Source organism: Cryptomeria japonica, chromosome 11 (genome assembly GCF_030272615.1).
Source record: "Cryptomeria japonica chromosome 11, Sugi_1.0, whole genome shotgun sequence".
Classification (NCBI taxonomy): domain Eukaryota; kingdom Viridiplantae; phylum Streptophyta; class Pinopsida; order Cupressales; family Cupressaceae; genus Cryptomeria; species Cryptomeria japonica.
The window spans coordinates 453,094,184-453,100,281 of record NC_081415.1 but is presented as its reverse complement, the minus strand read 5'-3'; positions in this window follow the sequence as shown (position 1 = coordinate 453,100,281).

Sequence of the window (6,098 nt, the reverse complement as noted above, 5' to 3'; positions counted from 1 at the left end):
TATAAAAGGAGTTCTACCCCTCTCATTTCAATCCCAATTCAAATTCATAATCAACTCAAGAGAGAAAAATTGAGATCCCACATTCAAGTGAGCAAGCAATTAGTCTTCTATTAAGCATTGGAGCATAAGTGAAGTCAAGATTCAAGCATTGGAGATGACATTCATGTTCTATGCTTTATGAAATCTATCTAGACATGAAACCCTAATTCCTTGTGAAGGCAAACAAAACTCCATTAAGGTATATCATTCATTTTCAGCCTTTCCCTCAAAAGGAAAGTATTTTCACTGCAGTACTTCATTTACATTTTCAATTCAATTTCAATGTAAATCCCAAAATCGGGGTTTGACCTAAGGCAAACTCCTATTCCCAATAATTTCCTCATTTTCACTATGTGCAAGAATAAGTACAGAGCTACATTTAGGAGAATCGATAGGATTCATAGAGATGAACAGGTTTAGCTTTCGGCAACGCAGAAATTTAGAGGACCATGGTGAATTGATATTATTTGGTCTCGAAAAATTAGACTGAACTTCTAGGAATAGATCTGAATCATCTTCTTCTGCTTATATCCAGGTTGGTGGCCCCATACAACATTTGTTGCTTACTGTTTCTATCAAATTTCACCAATAATTTACAATCTTTCCCTAATCTTCAACAATTCAATTTCAATTCAATTAAAGGAGGATAGAGCTCCATCTAGGAGGCCTGAAATCTTATTAGAATCTAGATCTATCGAGGCTAGATCTATCAGATTCCTGTCCTCCTCAATCTAATGGTAAATTAGGACATTTAGTGGTTTTATTATCTTATCTTAACCCTAACCCTAATTTATCACCATTACATTTTGGTGAACCTGACTTCTTGCACCTTAATTTCTGATTTGTGACCTTAAAATCTAATTGTTTATGCATTTTTAAATTTTAATTTACACTTACAAGATTTTTTTTCAATTGAATTACATAAATTTAGAGGTTAATTTCACATAAACTGTAATTTATAATTCTAAAATTGAACTTGTGGGTTGCCTAATTTGGATTCATTGTCTCAGATCTAATTGTTTTGCATTTTAAAATACAAATTTGCACTCATATATCTCATTTTTCAATTGAATTACATAAATTTAGAGGTTAAATTTACAAAACCCTGATTTATAATTCTAAATATTCACTTGTGGGTTGTATAATTTTTCAAGTCTATTTTCAGATCTAATATTTATGACATGTTATGCTATGATTTAGAGGCATTTATCTTTCAAATTCACAAATCAAATTGCAAATTGATTGGTTAATTAATCACTTTTACAAAATTTTGTATTGCTTAATCATAATTTTTAATCCGTGCAATCAAATTTCTCTCCTTTTGTGTATGAGTTTTGTTACCATTAGTCTTACCCACAATATTCTTGTGAGAAGAAGTATAATTATGACTTCCCTATTGGCATATGCACAATCAAATGAGACATTGTAGGTGATTGAAGGTTTTGTCATTGATGGCAACCTTACAATCCTATGACACCAACAAGATAGTTCGCCGGCAAGATCAAACTCTACACCGGCACTCACATCACCGACACCGGCAGTGAAAGGAAGCATACCGGCACAAAGGCCGACAGGATTTTTGTTGTAATATATTTTGTTTATTATTTGTAAATATCATTGTAAGTCGACTTGGCAAGTTGTAAAATGACTCTTATACAAGAGAGGTCATTATAGAACATTTGTAAGTAAGATAGAGGAATATATTTAGGCAAAATAAGGCAGACATATTATGCGAATTATAGGTTAAGGGTTTATGTAAGAAGCAGAGCAGAAACCGGTACTGGATCTGACATTGTAGATGCTATTTTGAAGCAGTACAAGACACTGGATTTGTATAATCCATTTTTGTAAGTCAGTGAGACTTCCTATTTTGTATTTGAGCAGTGAGCTCTAGGCAGTTGGCCTTCCTACATGTGCAGGCCCCTCTTGTAGCAGTAATATTCTCTTATTGGAAAGTAAGTGAATATTGTGGGTCACAAATCCCACCGAGGTTTTTCCCACACCAGGTTTCCTCGTTAAATCCTTGTGTTATGGTGTGTTTTTCATGTGGTTATTTTTATCTCTGTTTATTGCATTACTTTCTGCTTACCGGTACATAGTATTAATATGCTCTACATGTTTTAAGTCAAGAAAATCTATAAACCGGTTAGATACTGATTCACCCCCCCCTCTCAGTATCTTTGGGAATCCTAACATTCCCAAGGTTTAATTACTAAGGATATGGAGTGTAATTTGGATAACTTATTTCATGAGAATGTTGGTGCTTTATCCAACCCAACAAATGATGTCATTTATCCTCATTATTTTCATAAATCTCATGATGAGGATGAATCACTAACTATGGTTACCATTGACCAATTGGAGAAGATTGGCAATGATTTTGAAAATCTTCAACAATGGATGAGTCAACAATACCCAAAAAGTGAGGCAATCCCATTGATTGAAGGATTAAAAAGAATGGTGAAAAGTGATAAAAATGGTGTTAATTTGTTGTGTGACCTTGCTCGTATTCTTGACACTAATATCATGCCTATCAAAAGTTTTGTTGAAGTCCTTGGTTATTCTCAACCAACTATTCAAGCTAATCATTCCATTCCTATGCCTAGTGTGCCTATGTTTACATCTTCTATCATGAATACTTCCACACAAAATGTTCATCCTACACATGTTAATCATGGGGGCAATCTCATTAATCAAAATCCTTATATACCTCCTTCTGCGAGTCTTCCATTTGTATCCCAATCATCTCCCATACCCACATACCATAGTGTTCCACCTCCTTACTCTCAACCTCCACCCACATACAACAATGTTACTCCTCCATCACAATCCAATATGTCTAATTTCAATCCATCCACCAAAGCAACCATCAATAACTTAGCTCGAATTGACTTATCCTTACAACAACAATTAGCTTCCATTACCCAATCCAAGTTTAATGTGACCACATTTGATGTAGTGAGCCCATTATCTGATGACATTGCCCATGTTGTCCCTCCTAAGAATATGGAAGTCCCTCAATTGGAGCTCTACAATTGAAAAAGTGACCTCTTTACTCATGTGAAAACACTTCAAACTTTGTGTAGTGCTTTTTCTCATTACCAAAGACATGGTTAAATTGTTTATCTGAACCTTTAGGGATAAAGCTTTGAAATTGTATTGTTCTTTGCCTCCTTATTATATTACATCATTTCAACAATTAGCTAATGCTTTTGTTCAATAGTTTCACAATAATATTGGTCCTAAAATTACTTTGATTGATTTGATTCATTGCAAGCAAGGAGTTAAAGAGAAAGTCACTGATTTTATTGGTAGATATAAACATTTGTATTCTCAAATTGCTTATCCTATGCCTGATCAAGATGTTCAAAGAATTTTCATTACTATTTAGAAAAAGACATTAGGGTTAAGCTTCTCTTTTCTAAGATTACTTCCTTTATGTAGATCTGTGCAATGCTTCATAATTTTCAACTTCAAGTGAGCCAATTTGAATCATCTCCTTCAATGGCTCTGGTTGATAAGAATGAAAGTGTTCAACAATCTTTTGTGAAGTTTAAATTAAACAAGGGATACATTAAGATAAATGACAACATCAATACTCAAGTGACAACCATGACATAAGGTGTGGCCCCTTTATCCAAATACTTTATAAAAGAATTTACTCCTCTTTCTAAGTCTTTGCATAGTCTAATGTCAAGATTGATAAATAATAATGTGTTGAAACTTCCTCTTATCAAGCCACTTGATAAAAATACCATATCTATAGCTAGTGTGAATGACAAAGAAATAAATCCATAGCTCCTCCTAATCAAAATCTCTCCAAATATTCACTAACCTTTTGCCTTCCCACTCTACTAATGTGGTTGAGTCCGAGCCTCTTGCATATTCTCCTGATGATCTTGGCATTGAGTCTAATAATGTTGTGAATCTTGTTGGAAAACCTACACCTCCTAAGGACTTATGCATTACCTTTTATCATAGTGATACTATTGATGCACTTGATGGCCCACTATATAACACTGCAAAGATAAAAAGAAAACTCTCATGAGGGGTACTCATTGATCCAATGTGTATGGTGAATATGATCACTAAAGGATATCTTTATACTTTACAATTACACCAAGTAACATATGATAAATTTGATGTTATGTTCAAGGTGTATGATGGTTCCTCTTTCCCTACTATTGGTTCTATTACTCTTCCCATTGAGGTTGGTACTAAGTGCTTAGATGTGAATTTTGCTATCATTCCTACATCGGATCAATTTCATGTGAAGTTGGGACATCCTTGGCTCTCTTCCATGAAAGTGATCCCTTCTACCATTCATAAATGTCTAAAATTACCCCATAATGACACTACAATAAAAATTAATCATATCATGTACCAACCCATGACGAGGTGTGAAAATTTCACCCTTGATTACTTTTGGCCTAAACCATATGAGCCTCTAAAGCCTCGAAGTGATGCTCTTTTTCTATCTTAACAAAAGTGGAAAAATGAGATGATATTATCTTTGAGTAATCATAGATACCCTATACCTATTCCTCCTCCTTGTGATGGACCTGGTATTCTTCCCACACCTTCTATTTCTCCTATATATGCCACAATCCTGCCTCCTACATCTTACAAAGGAGAGCGCTTAGCATCTCCTATTTCCCAACCTAGTAGACCTTCTCCTATTTCTCCTCCTTTAGAGGGAGAAAAAAAGCCTATGTAAATTGATCCTCAACCTTCACATCCCTCGGCTAAAACTAAAAGAAAATGTTGTGCAAGAGACCGTTGATGAATAAATCGTGCTAAGGCTCATGAACTTGTTTCCCAAACCATTTCCTCCCCAAAGATACCAAATGTTGTCGTGTGAGAGAACTCACGAAGATTAAAAATGCTTAAGAAAAATTATGGTTCATGCTCTTTTCATGTGAGAGATCCTATTTTTATTAATCTTAACGATGAAATGGATATTGATGTCATTCATGCTAACAATGTTGATTCTAATGATTCTAATGATATGTATGAACTTGTTGATGTTGATAATGATCCATCTAAATATTTTTTAAAAGCATTAATACTAGATCCTAGTGACTCATCATTAAAGCATGGTCCTTGTTAGGAACTTGCAGTAGCTCCATCTACCATGCTCAAATTTTCTCCTCTTGCATCTTTTCCACCTTCCCAAAACAATGCTTAACAAGATTGGGAGGTGGATAATTTTCTTGATTAGCTTCATTCATGCCATAGATTTGTTGTCCTCTCTTGTTTTTTCGTTATGTGTCCCCCATGTGATGTGTGTTTGTGTTATGTTAGGTTCTCTTTAGATGATCCTTGTTACTATATTAGTGAAAGGTAATAAAGAGACCAAATATGTTGCGACGTTCTTCTATTTGTTGTCCCTTGTGTTGTCTGCTTGGGGATGATGCAAAACATTGAGATCTCTTTTAGTCTCTTCTATGTTGACTCAAAAGACACATATTCCCTTCTTCCATCGTTCTTGTAATTCCACTACCTTTGAGGGATGAGGTCATTTCAATATGAATATTCATGATATAAATTATTTATCATAAGATCATACTGACCCTAGAGTTAGTGGACCCCTTATATTTCTTGTGACCATTATCCTTTGATTTGTCTTTTTCTTGGGGGCATGCCATTGCAGTAATGTGCTTGTCTTTTGGTTGCATGCTACCTTAAAAAACATTCTCTTGATAAGGTGTATGCAATCACTTTAATATGGGGGCATACACTCCGCTCAATGTTACACTTTATGCACATGCAACAACATGTTTCGATACTTGAGTTAGTTTGCAAACTAATCCTTTTGCTTTGTAATTTGGTATGTATTTTTTCATGACTCATATTAAGAAAACCTTACTAGGCTAGTAGTCATGATTCTCTCTCTCTCTCTCTCTTTCCTCTTTCTTATGATGTCCCCTTTATCTTGGTATTGGAATGGTAAGATCCTAAAGTCCTTGGGGGCTAAGTGTGTCTTGTCTCTTTGACATATTGCTAAAAATTTTCAATGCAAACATTTGTACTTTACCATGAGTATGCTTAGTCTCATA